Genomic DNA, 14030 nt, shown 5'->3' with positions numbered 1-14030 from the left:
GTCGCTGAGTGGTGTTTCCTATAACTTAATCCTGTCTCATTAATTGCAGGCAGATTAGGGTTGACAGCACAGTGGACAATCACCTTAGATCACCAAATGGAGGACAGCCAGACAATCTAGGGATTCATGGCCTACCCAAATTGACATGTATTTTGGGGAGAGATAGTTCAATTCATGACAAAAATAAAGTTTGGGTTTGCTGCCATAGGCCATATTAGAATCCTTAAATTCAAAGAAATTTGAGATGAAATCACTTAATCTAACAACACAACAAATGTCCATAAATATATGACATAAGAATTTAAAACTGTGAACCATTATTAAAAGAGGCAACACTTTCCACAATTATTCTATTCAAAGTAAATAAGAAATTTGAATATTACATATAAGATTTGAGAACCTGGAAGAGTTCATGTATTAATAAACAGGGAAGACCTAGTGCTGAAGTGTGGAAATGCTAATCGGAAGATCAGCAGCTCAAATCCTGAAAGCATGAGAGTCTGCTTCCATTGCCCCCTTTGAACACTGGGGTAAATCTACTCGGTCTTATTGGTTTGCTAAGCACATTATAAAGGACAGTGTCGATGGATGCACAATATGAAGTTTTTAATAAATGTCACTGAATTATAGATGTAAAAATTATTGAATTGGTAAATGTCTTCTTATGTTTGTTTTTACTAAGATAAAGAAAACATTTTTAATTCCTCAAAGTACTAAATAGCAACAATAACAAAAGCTAACTCCTAGAATAAGTGATTCCTTGCTAGTAACAGGCTTTATACAAAAAGTCAATTAACACCAGAAAATAAAACTGGAATTTGAAAATTAAAGATATAAGTAAATGGAAACCTATTTCATATTCATTGATAGCAAAATTGCACTGCCACTGATTCATTTCTGGCTCATTGTGACCTTATATAGGGCTTCTAAGACCATACACTCACACACACACACACACACACACACACATCCCGGAGATGCAGTCCTCATGGTCACCAGTTCAAAACCACCAGCAGCTCCATAGGAGAAGACTAGTTTTCTACTCCCATAAATAGTTATCATCTAGGAAACCCATAAGGGGACCACTATGAGTTAGCATTGACGATGGCAGTGAGCTTGATTTTGGATGTATAGATATGTATACACATTTTTTGATAATACTCATTCATAATGGCAGAGTCGTGCGTGCCAAGAGTTTCGTTATGGGAGCAGCCAACCTCATCTTTCAGCTCACTAATACCTAGGACAAGAACCCCTTGTGGTGTAGTGGTTACTCCTTGGGCAATAATCTGCATGTTCAACAGTTCAAAACCAACGACAGCTTCTTGCAAGAAGGACTAGACGTTCTACTGCAGTAAATAGTTAGAATCTCAGAAATCCACTTTGGGGTGGGGGTGGGGGTCACTATGAGTCAACATTGACTTGATGGCAGTGAGGGTTTTTTTTCTTTCCCCCGAATACCTAGGACATTGATATGTATGCATCGTATGTAATTTTTGACAACTTTCAATTTTCTTACATTCATACTTTGTTCATTCCAAGTTCTGACTGTTAATAGATTTCACAGCTGGTTCTTTTCATTTTGAGTCATGCCTCATCAGCAAACGAAGGTCCAGAAGGCTTTCCTCCCATAGGCTTTATTCCATTCATGTCACCATGGTCGACTATTTTGAGAAGGCAGCTCTTCTTCAGTCATACTTTCAGTGCCTTCTGAACTGATGGGCTCACCTTCTGGCACTATCTCTGACAATGTGCTCCTATGATCCATTGGGCCTTCTGTACCTGACAATATTTCAATGATATGCATAAGGTTTGCGGTGGTTTTCTCAGAACCATAAGGACCATCAAGGAAAAATTAGGGACAAACTTAAGGCCCTAAAACAAGCCACAAATACACTACTGAACATAATGAAAAACACCCATATCACAGAAGATAAAATAGGCAACTGGGTCCTTCTAAAAGTGTGGCATTTATGTATATCAAATGACGTCATTAAAAGTGTAAAAAGAAGTGGAGCGGAGACCCAAAGCCCATCTGTAGACAATTGGACATCACCTCACAGAAGGGTCACCAGGAAGGGACCAGCCAGCCAGGGTGCAGTATAGTACCGATGAAACATACAGCATTCCTCTAGTTCTTTAATGTTTTCTCCCATTCCTCCCCCCACTATCATGACACCAATTCTACTTTACAAATCAGGCTAGACCAGAGCATGTACACTGGTTAAGAGGTCTCAACACAGGGAATCCAGGACAGATAACCCCCTCGGGACCACAATAAGAGTAGCGATATCATGAGAGTAAGGGGAGGTTGGGGGAGAAAGGGGGAACCGATCACAATGATTGATGTATTAGCACCCCACCCCCAGGGGGATGAACAACAGAAAAGTGGGTGAAAGCAGTCGATGTAAGATATGAAAATAATAATTATTTATAAATTATCAAGGGTTCATGAGAGAGGGAGGGCTGCATAGGGAGGGGGGGGGAAGAGGAGCTGAGGCCAAAGGCTCTAGTAGAAAGAAAATGTTTTGAAAATGATGATGGCAACATATGTACAAACTTGCTTGACACAATGGATGTATGGATTGTTACAAGAACTGTCAGAGCCCCAAATGAAATGAGTGCCCAAAAAGTAAAAAGACCCCCCACACTGGGGAAAAATGATAATTACATATCAAATAAAGGGCTAATTTTAAAAATCTATAGAAAATTACAGCACTTTTGGTAAGAAAAATATAAATAATCCAATAAAAAGTGGACACAAGACATGAATAGACAATTTGCTAAAGATGATATCCAGGCAATCAATAGTCAATATAAAGAAATGTTTACATTCATTAGCCATAAGAGAAATATAAATTAAAATAATGTAATACCACCTCTCACTGATAGTGTTAGAAAAATTCAAGAAAACTTAAAGTAATAAATGCTGGATAGGACGTGGCGATAGTAGTATGTTACTGGTGGGATTGCAGAATTGTATCAATACTACAGAAGTCAGTATGGTGCTTCCTTTAAAAAAAGAAAATACAGGTACCTTCTGATCCTGCAATCTCTCTACTTGATGTATATTCTAAAGATATAGAGAACAAAACATGAATAGTTATAAGTACACCCACCTTTATTTCAACAATTTCTGTAATAGCAAAAGGATGGGAAATAAAACAAACCCTGACTATCGAGGAATAGTTAAAAAAAACTCTGGTACATTCATACTATGGAATACTTTGTATCCTTAAAAAACAATGATGAGTTTGCCAAATACCTTAGGACTTGGACAAAATTGGAGAACATCATGACCAGCAAAGTCAATCTCATCAAGATAAAAATTTTATGGTACAATTATTATAAAGACAAAAATTTATATTACAATTATTATAAAGAAAAAATAAAACAGTTTTTCCAAACTGTTTTCAAACTGCCTTTGAACATATCCTTCTTCGAGTAGCAGCACCTATATTTGTAAGAGAAAAATATCCTTTCCCCATCACTTGCAGTATTCATGACACTGTCATTGAAGATCACACTGGTGCCAATTTCAGTCAGAACTGGACTGCCAACTCCACAGTCAGAAGTTCACATGCACCAGCCATTCCTTAGGACAAAGATGGTGCTGTCACCCTTCGTAAATATAAGATCACTTTGAATCGAAATTGACCCATTGGCAGTGGGTTTGCTTTAGGTCCTAGAATCTGAAACGATGATAAGTGGAGACAGCAATGACGTTTCTGAGGATTTCATTTAGCTTGGGACCACAATCAATGCTCTTGGAATCAGCAGTCAAGAAATTAAACAGTGTACTGCTTTGTATGGATAAATATATTATATACAACCTCTTTAATGTGTTAAAGAACAAAGATGTCATTTGGAAGACTAAAGAGTCCCTGACTCAGCCATACTATTTTCAATTTATGCAAAAGCATTTGAATCCTGTACAAAGTAGAAGGACGACCAGAGAAAACAGTGTGTATTTGAACGAGGGTGTTAACAAAGAATATGAAAGTACCATGGGCTGCCACTGCAACAAAGAAATCTATCTTGCAAGAAGTGCATCCAGGTTGCTTCTTAGAGGCGAGGATGGATAGATGTCGTCTCACACACACACTTTGGACATGCTCTTAGGAGGGACCAGTCCTGGAGAAGGACAAGAAGGGAGAACCACAATGCGATCACCTGCCACAGTGGCTGCAGCCAGAGGCTCAGGCATCAAAGGAGGGTGTGGAGAAGGCAGGCAGCGTTTTGCTCTGTGGCGCACAGGAGCCAGATCCAAGGCATCTACCACCACCGAGTAGACCTAAGTAAAGACGGAGCTTTCCCTACAGCAGCGGTTCTCAACTTGTGGGTCGCGACCCCTTGAGGGGTCAAATGACCCTTTTGCAGAGGTCACCCAATTCATAACAGTAGCAAAATGACAGTGATGAACTAGCAACGAAAATCATGTTATGGTTGGGGACGCTCACCGCAGCACCAGGAGCTGTATTAAAGGGTTGCGGCATTAGGAAGGTTGAGAACCACTGCCCTAGAGTTTCTACCCTCCCAAGCTGTGAAAAGTCACTTTCTCTCTTTAAAGCCACTCAGTTGTGGTGTTTGTGGATGTGTGCACCGCGACAGACCTAGCTCACTAGGACAGCACGTTGTTTCAAAACACTGCCCTAAAGATAGGAGCCTGCTTTCTTGCTACTCGAGTCCCAGGCCCTGGGTGGTGCTTCTTTTGGTTGTTTCTCAGCCCTGTTCTTCGATTCCTCCTTCCTCAGTTCTCAAAGCTGTTTCATACCTTCCAGATGTATTTCAATTGTGCCTGATTACCCAGGGGCCGGATTCTGATACTTTTAATAGGCTACTGGTATAATTATTCTTTTCAAATGAAAACCCAATCTGTCTCCAACCTTTCTACTCGTTGTCACGTGAAACAGCTGGATATGCCATATAAGGTTTGGTTCTTCTTATAAACAAGTGATGCAAAAGCAAGAATAAAGTCCAATAAACAAAACATACAGAAATTCAGAGTGAATGTCTGCCTGAACTTTGCTAAGCTCTGCACTTCATTTTCATTTAGTATTTATTTTCCTTTCTGTAGGAAAAAAAAACAGAGAAATGCGCCAAGAAAAATATTGCTCTGCTTCAAACTCCATATTTGACCAAAATGAGCCCTGGTGGTGCAGCAGTTAAGTGCTGGGAAGTCCAAACCCACCAGCTATGCTGCAGGATTGAGATGTTGCGATCTGATTCTGCAAGCACACCAGCCTTGGACACACTGTGGGATAATACTGCATTGTCCTATAGCAGCACTATGGCTCAGGAGCTACTCAATGGTAACAGATTCGGTTTGGCGTTAGAGAGTAGAGGCAGGTCGTTAAGCCAACATAATATCTCTTGCTGAAACAAATTTTTATTGCACTAGCCATTCAATAGGGCCCTAGAAGGTCATTATGAGTTGGAATTGACTAGATAGCCATGAGATTGTTTGTTTGTTTGTTTAGTCATCTTAAATTGTGTGTGAGTCTTTGTAAGCATAGTAATTTATTCTGTAAAGAATATATCTCACTCTAGGCTGTGAGAAGAAACAGATAAGGATGCTGCTTTATGTTATCAAGCTGTACTTGGGAAGCAAAGGAGACATAAACATCCTATCATCTTCCTGATAAGTGAGAGAAAGAAACTATGTTCTGCATAATTTAAAATAAATAGACATCAATAATTGTACTTAACACTTTTCTTTTTGCTGTTTTGAAAAATAATGATTAAGAAACAAGGGTCATATATAGCCACATATTAACAATATCAGTGATATTTCCATTTCAAACTGAAATCTGTATTTTTTATCATTGGATGTGGGGGTTATGATTTGCTTAAATGTACTATAAACCAGGCTCCAATGAAATAATTAAATATGCACTCCTCACAGTATTATAGAAATACAGCTGAATTCTATTGCCAAAGAAACTTTCAGTAGACTTAAATAATCCAAATGGTACAAATAATCATCCATCTTCTAGTCTTGCTTGAAGAGGTAATTTTCAATAAAAAGAAATATTACAGTCCTAGGGCAGTGACCTCTATTTCGCTGTATAATCCAGAGTGTCTAAAACAGTGCAGGCAATTGGTTGATGCGCACATCTATTTCTTGGCTAGTTTCGTCCAAGTACTAGCTTGAGAGTTCAGCATGAAGTTATTTTGATTACATCTAAAAATGATTTTCAGAATTGTCCTTTAGGAAAAACTGTAGATGTTGAATAGAAAATAGATTTAACAACTTCAAAATGCTGCATTTTCTTTTTGAAGCATCTTCTTTTCTTTTCTCTTTGAAAAAGAGAAAACCACCCACCTCGAACCTGTACTTCCCCGGGTGTTTGCCCACCTGCAGTCAAGAAAACAAGCTCTCAAAAGGAACCCCATCATGTGCTTTAAAAAGTAACTTGATTATTGTGTTGGAGAAGACATTAGCTCAGTGCAAACAGTCGCAACAGAGAAAAGGTTAGAGGGGACTATGAAAAATGTTTGAGCAGGTACTGTACTAAAAAAGTAATTTATTATGTATGATATGAGAATGACAACTTATCAAGTTTTACAAGCCAGGCCTTCTGAGTTCTCCACTTGGAAACGATATGGCATCCTTCACATACAATATCTCTGTTACTTCTAAAATAAACTCATTTATTTACATAGAGTGTCATGGATGAGGGTGAAACACATAATGACAAACAAGTTAGAGAATGGATTAAAACACTAAAACTTTTATCAAAAATCTGACTAGATATACTGTATTTAATGTGTACTATTTTGTTTAAATGCAAAAAACCCCCCAAAACAAAAATCACCAACAAGTTTTATTTACAACAAATGACTAGATCCTAATGATAGTAATGAAACTCTCCTGTTGAGATTATTATGACCCATGGTAATCCTATATGGATCAGAGTAGAATTGCACTTCTTTGGATTTTCGATGGCTGAATTTTCAAAGATCACCAGGGCTTTTATTCCATGGCAACTTGTGGTAGACTTGAATCATCAATCATACAGTTGGGAGTTGAAATTGTTAACTATTTGCAGCACCCAGGGTGACAAACCAAGATTCTATTCTATAATATAATATAATTAATATAATACAATAGAAATTGGAATCTCTGTCTTTTGAGTGTGAAGAATACAAAGTCACTTTGAAGATGAATGAGTTACTGGCCTCATGATATTTTCAGTTGCCTCCTATCTATCTGAATATTGGTCAATAAATAAGGAAGACTGAAGAATTGGTGCATTTTAATTATGGTGTTGGCAAAGAATATTGAAGTGATCGTGAACTGCCAAAAGAGCAAACAAGTCTGTCTTGGAAAAAGCACAGCCAGGATGCCCCTTTGAAAGGAGAGTGGCAAAACATTGCTTCATGTACTTTGGACATTTTTTTTTGAGGGTCAGCAAATAAGAGGAAGATTGTCAGGGAGATGCTCTGGCACAGGTGTTTCAGCAATGGATTCAAATACAATGATTGTGAAGTTAGCACAGGATTGGGCGGTATCCTTTCTGTTGCGTACGGGGTGGCAGTAAGACAAAATGAAACAGTTAGCACCCAACAACCATAACATTGTTTGGCTGAAAGTTGATCCTCAGTGGTAGCTTCAGTTCCAAGCCTGAAGGCTATCTAAAGGCTATCTGAAGGCTATCTAAAAGTCTCAGGACTTCTACGAATCTCTATCAGACATGTAGACTTGCTCTTTTTTTAATGTGATTACGAATGTGCTTCTACTTTGTTCCCTCTCCCCTAGGCTCTCTGTCCAGGAGCTTCTATTATCATCCTTATCATCGGTCATCATCTAGTTGGTCTGGCCTCTGGTAGTGGAAGCTGTGGTTCACCTACTCCAGTTGTCTCTTGGACTAATTGTTTCTTTGAGTCTTTGGTTTTGTTCCCTCTTCTTTGCTCCAAACAGGAGAGATCACCTGTCGGCATCTGACAGGGCCGTGCACAAGCTCTTATGGTCTCAGAGCTACTCTCAGGGCTACTCACTAAAGCAAGAGGTAAATAGGGTCTTTATCAACTAGAGTGTACCAGTTGACTTTGATGCTCCTGGTTTTTTGTGTTTTTGTTGTTTGTTTCACTTTTGAAATTTAGGAGTCTAAATTTTTAGGAGTCTAAAGCAAGGAGTCTCAATTTGGGGATGTATATATATATATATTTTTTACAATGAAAGTAAAATAATTGGCTCTACTATTGAATAATTACACTGAGAAATATAATGTTAAGCTGCTTTCATATTAAATATGAACTGACCCATATTTTGGAAATATGTATTATAATTTTAAATGTTTTCATCAAATCCAACAGAAGATATGCAAATAATGTTTTATAAGCATGAGAAAACAGTCATGTTTGAAAAACATGTCAAAATGATAATTTTATTGCTGTGTCTTTGAGGTGTATTTTTATATATTTTGAAAGCTAAAGGATTGCAAGCAAAGAAAGCTGAGTTTTCACTGTTTAAAAACATCATTCTCTAAACTTCAAAGTGTGAGATTGACGTATTGTAAATGATAATTCACCACAGCTCTGCTTCTCATAAATTAACATTGAAAATGCAACTTAAAAGTAAGCATTTTAGACATGACTGACTGCTTACGGGCACATGCGCAGTATCTGAGAATCTATGAAGGTGAGTAGATAGGACAGGAGATGGATGGCCCTGGGCACCCATGACCTTCAGTGTCTTGGAGCAGTCTTATCGTACCTTGTCTTCTGAGTTCATAAACTAGAGCTTATCTGTCGATGTGAGACCTTTGAAGAGAAGTCAAATGGTGCCATGGGGTAGAAAAGAATTGTTATTCATATAAATTCCTAGATTTTTTTTACAATGCCTTCTATCTTCCTCTGACCATTATTTTTATTTTTTATATTAGTAATAGCCACAGATGTATGTAGTATGAATAAGAAGCCAGGGCTATCTAGGAATTCTGATAGTAAATGTGTAAGATTACCAAAATTATCATTGCTGCACGTTTTGGTTTCCCATGGCTGCCTTACAGAACACCACAAAGCGGGTGGCCTTTAACAGAAATGGATTGCCTGGAGGTTAGTAATCCAAGTCACAGTACTGGCCGTGCCGAATTTTTATGAGAACTCCAAGAGGGAAACTATTCTATGCCTTTGTTCTAGCTTCTAGTAGATTCAGGTGCACCTTGGCATGCATTGGCATTCCTTGGCATTCCTTGACGGCATCTGCCTTTGCTTTCATGTGACTAGCCTTTCTGTGTCTCTTTATCTCTATCTCTATTGTAAGGACACCGTGATAGAGGATTTTTGCTGACTCTACCAGGCATAAGATCCTTCTGTAAAATGGTCAATAATAACTAGTCCTCTTACCATCAATTGCTAAGTAACAGAAGGCATAGGAAATATCATTTTAAACATACAGGTGATTTTAGTTTGTTGGTACTAAATACCTCTTGGTTACTGGTCCTCAATCTTTTAAAAATGCTCCTTCTGTAATGAGACGGATTGAGACTGCGGCAGCTGCAATAAATGGCATGGAGCTTGCTCTCTGCCCTCCTCGGGTTTCCCTATTGTCCAGAGGCAGTGATCAGACAGGCCTCCACGCTCCATCCTTCTTCACCTACTCTGACACCAACGTTTCTCCCATGACATTCTACTGCTGTGCTGGCTTCTGTAATTCATTGCAATAGCCACAGCAGGATCATGGGCAGGACACATAACAGGTTATCACAAATCAGGATCAGCCAACAGTAAAGGCATAGTCCATGGTCCACAGCAACAGCAGCCAAGTCTCTCTCTGGTGTTCAGTCTCTCAGCCATGTGTTCCCTTGGCCTTTGCCTTGATGGGCTAGGAAGCCAGCTCACTTGCCACTTTGTCTCACACAGTCTCCGGCTACTTGAGAAGAAGGCAACCTACAGCCTCGATGCTGCCCCGCTGACCAGTCTTTGGTGCACCTGGCCCCAGTGATATGAACTACTTTAGACAGAGGTCTTGGAAGTGCTCTTACAAATGGCTCTGTAATTTCTTTGTGTGTCCCATGGGACCCTTATAAACTGGAATGGCTTTAATGGAGGTGTGATTTTTCTTTTAATCAACCAGATCCCCAAGGAAAACCAAGAATGGTGTATTAAGTCCCATGTGCTCGTAAAGTATTCTTGAGATTCTCTCAAGGAAACCAAGGATGAGACTAGGTGCACAGCCTCTACAAAAGTCAGGTCTCACTCCTACCCTAATCTTGTCCATTAATATAGTAGAAGGAAGAAACAAACTCCAACCGCACTACCGTTGAGTCAATGCTGACTCAGAGTGACCCATCGGCGGGTTTCCAAAGCTGTGCCTGTTTATGGGAGTGGAACACCAGTCTTTCTCCCACAGAGGTGCTGGTGACCGTGCTCAACCCATAACCACTCCACCACCAGGGGTCCTAAATATTAGAGCAGATCCTCCAGAATGGGATTATAGTTACAGGCATAGAGCCCCGATTATAATGCATCAGATGAGGAGTTACGGCTAGCAGGGCCATATTAATGGACTACAAATCAGCAGCAACAACAACAACAAAAGAGCTTAAACAGCAATGATTGTGAAAAAGTATTGGCCAGAACAGTGTTTTATTCTATTATAAAGCGTGGCTATGAGTCAGAATCAAAGCTCCAAAAAGCTCTGGTGGCATAGTAGTTACTCACTGGGCTGCTAACTGGAAGGTCAGCCGTTTGAAACCACCAGCCAGCGGCTCTGTGGGAGAAAGAAGGCGCTTTCTCCTCTAGGAAAGACTTAAAGTCTCAGAAACGCACAGGGCACTTCTACTCTATGCTGTAGGGTTGCCGTGAGTCAGAATCAGTGTGGTGGCAGGGAGTCTGGCCCAGGTTAAGGACAGCACTGTAGGATTAGAATTCATTCTGCTCATGTTCATCTAACTGATAACACCTTTAAAAACACTACTTTCAAAGGGTCACATTCACAGATAACTTCAAATAGCTTTTTAGTGAACATAATTCAACAAAGAACTATGTTAAGAATGATGCTAAATGTATCTTTTTAAAAAAAAAACCAGCTGAAATATATATAGAAACAAAAACTGTGATCTGCAGCTCCATGTCTAGAAACTTAAATTAGAAAAATGCTCACTCAAGTCCTCAAATTGACATATTCAAAAATGTTCATTTCAGACCAATGGGTAATATGGAAATATTATAAACAAACAAGCTTTCTATCCACAAATAGAAATAGACATCAGTAAAAATGTGATATATATGCTAACAAAGAACAAAGAAAATGACAGATAAGAATGGATTCTATTTATATTTATATAGACTAGCAAGGAGAGGTATTTGAAAACATTGTAGAATTTAAAAATAGAATCGCAGCAAAAATATGTTCCCATTTATGTAAGTTAGTAAAAATACGCATTAATTTTGGATGTATCTGTATATATCTGTATGCATAAAAACACACACATAGGAGCCTTGATGAGGTAGTGGGTAATGTGTTGGGCTATGAAATAATAAGTAGGTCAGCAGTGTGAAATCACCAGCAGATCTTTGGGAGAAAAATAAGGTTTACTGCTGGATGAAGAGCTGCAGTCACTGTGGAAGTCACATAATCTCCTGTCAACTTGTGAAAGGGTGGCGTTTAGCCTGTTGATCTGGTCGCAGCTTGATGACCTCTTTTGGATAAAATGCTGAGATAAAAAGCTTGCTGGAGGCCAGGTAGACACATTCTCTCTGCTTGTCTCCCTGTGAATCATTCCTGTTGACAAGCTACATGGAGCTACACTGATAGAGCCAAAGTCCTGGAGGCGGAGGAGCCACGTGGAGATCTGCATCAGCACTGAGATGCTTACGCCGTGACTGGATCCACAAGACTTTTCACCTACTAGCCTGTGGTCTTCCTGCATTCAGCATCATTGCATGTGTTGTGTGAATCTGAAGAGGAATTTATAAACTGATATCAGACATATGGGCTAATATTGGGCATTTATGGACTTGAACTGGACTGGGCTGGGATGTTTTATTAATATACAATTGCTCTTGTGTATTAAGCTGTTTCTTATACACATATGCATGTCTCTGAATTTGTTTCTCTAGTCTAATGGGCCTAACACAGTCATTGAACTACACAGGTCCCGGTCTGTCCTGTCCTATAGGGTCACTATGAGTCAGAATTGACTCAATGGCAGTGAGTATAGATGATGATAGATAGATAGATAGATAGATAGATAGATAGATAGATAGATAGATGATAGATAGATAGATAGATAGATAGTGACTTATTCATCTTACTCATCTTGTGCTGGTATGACAGAAATATTCCAAATGGGTGATTTTAATGAACATTTTTCATTAATTTATTTTCTTTCAGTTTAAGCAGACAGAAATCCGAATTCATAGTTCAAGGGAAGGTGTACCTCTCTTGGTTGTAGGGGGAGTTTTGTCTCTCTTTTGCTTCTCTTTCCTGGTCCCATGGAGGTCTCTGCAAGTGATGGCATCTATCTTACCCCTCTTTGTGCTTACTTGCTTACTCGGTTATTATAATTCAAATAAGATTGATTTCAGACATACCCTATATTCCCACACTACCTCTTGAACATAACAAAGAAAACCCATTCCCAAAAGATATTATAACCACAGGCAGTATTGTTTTTATTTGGTGCCTTAATAGATGCCACAGGTATAAGGGTTAGGAGTCACAGCACATATCTGAGGGAGGCACAATTCAATCCCTAACTAGGAAAGTAGGTTCCACCATTTCACAGAACACTATTATATGAGCTTTGCTAAATTAAATTAAATTAAATTAAATTAATACATTCACTGAAGTGACAGCAATAAATGACCTGGCAGAGATAGCACAATATTGTATATTGGGTCAGTAAACTAAACTTTGTACTGTAAAGAGTTGAGAACATTCATGAAATAATGGAATATTCATGTAAGCAAGTGAAAACTTATCAAAATCAGAAGTGTTTAGCAAAAAGGTGTTCTGACCAACTTATAGACCTAAAGGCATTCTCATTATACTAAATTATTATATTTAAATAGCTTTTCAAAGTCCATTACTCTAACAGTAATTTTCAGTTGTATAATTTATCTATTACTAAACAGGAAACTGGCTAAATAAAGGCTAGTAGAAAAAACAGATACACATTTTAAAGGATCCAAAATTTGCATATACTGATATGATTAAAGAGATGTTTAATGAAGCACATTCTCTCAAAAAGCTTGGTAGTTAAATTGAATTCTCACATTACTGTTACAATTAGCAACAAAGATGCATTTCCAAAGTATTGTTGTTGTTGTTGAATGCTGTCCTGTTAGTCCAGAGTCCTAGTGACCCTATGTGTAACTGATCAAGAAGTTTTTTCATCCTGTGTTGTCCTCACAATTGCTAACTTAGAATTTATTCTGGAATCAATGAGAACCAGATATTCTTAGTAATATTTTATGTAATCACATGAAAATTTAAATGTAGATTTTTCAATCAGATTACACGTAGTCACAAAATATTACAATAGTCTTTCATGTTTGAATGTTTTCATTTAAAAAGTAGGAATAGTTTGTCCCAGTTTAAATTGCAGATGACACAAAAAGGTTTAAACTAAAATGCTTCTCAGTAGCTGAGGAGCACTGGTGACACAGTAAGTTAAGCATTGGGCTACTGACCCACAAGGCTGGCAGTTCAAACCCACCGGCCACACCTCAGGAGAATGATGAAATGGTATGCTGCTCAGCGAAGAACTTGGAAACCATATGGAGCAGTTCTGCTCTGTCCTACGGTGTCACCAGGAGTCAGAATCGACTCCATTGTAGTGGATTTGGTCTTCTCTAGCGATAGTTATTATTCCTAATATAAGAGGGTGTAACCCCACTACCCCCACTAAGTAAATGGAATGTTTTTAAAGCTATGTATTTAATTTCCCCCCCAAAACAACCTTATCACCTTCACATTACTCTCCATTACACCTAATACATTTGTTAAGTCTGCGCTTACATTCTTCAAACTTGTCGGTGTGGATGACTGACAGCACCTTCCTCATTTTTTTTTCTTC

This window comes from Echinops telfairi, unplaced genomic scaffold, assembly GCF_000313985.2.
Source record: "Echinops telfairi isolate 266 unplaced genomic scaffold, ASM31398v2 ScPeMD7_4;HRSCAF=17, whole genome shotgun sequence".
In the NCBI taxonomy this organism is placed as follows: Eukaryota; Metazoa; Chordata; class Mammalia; order Afrosoricida; family Tenrecidae; genus Echinops; species Echinops telfairi.
Note: the sequence above shows the minus strand (reverse complement) of the source record.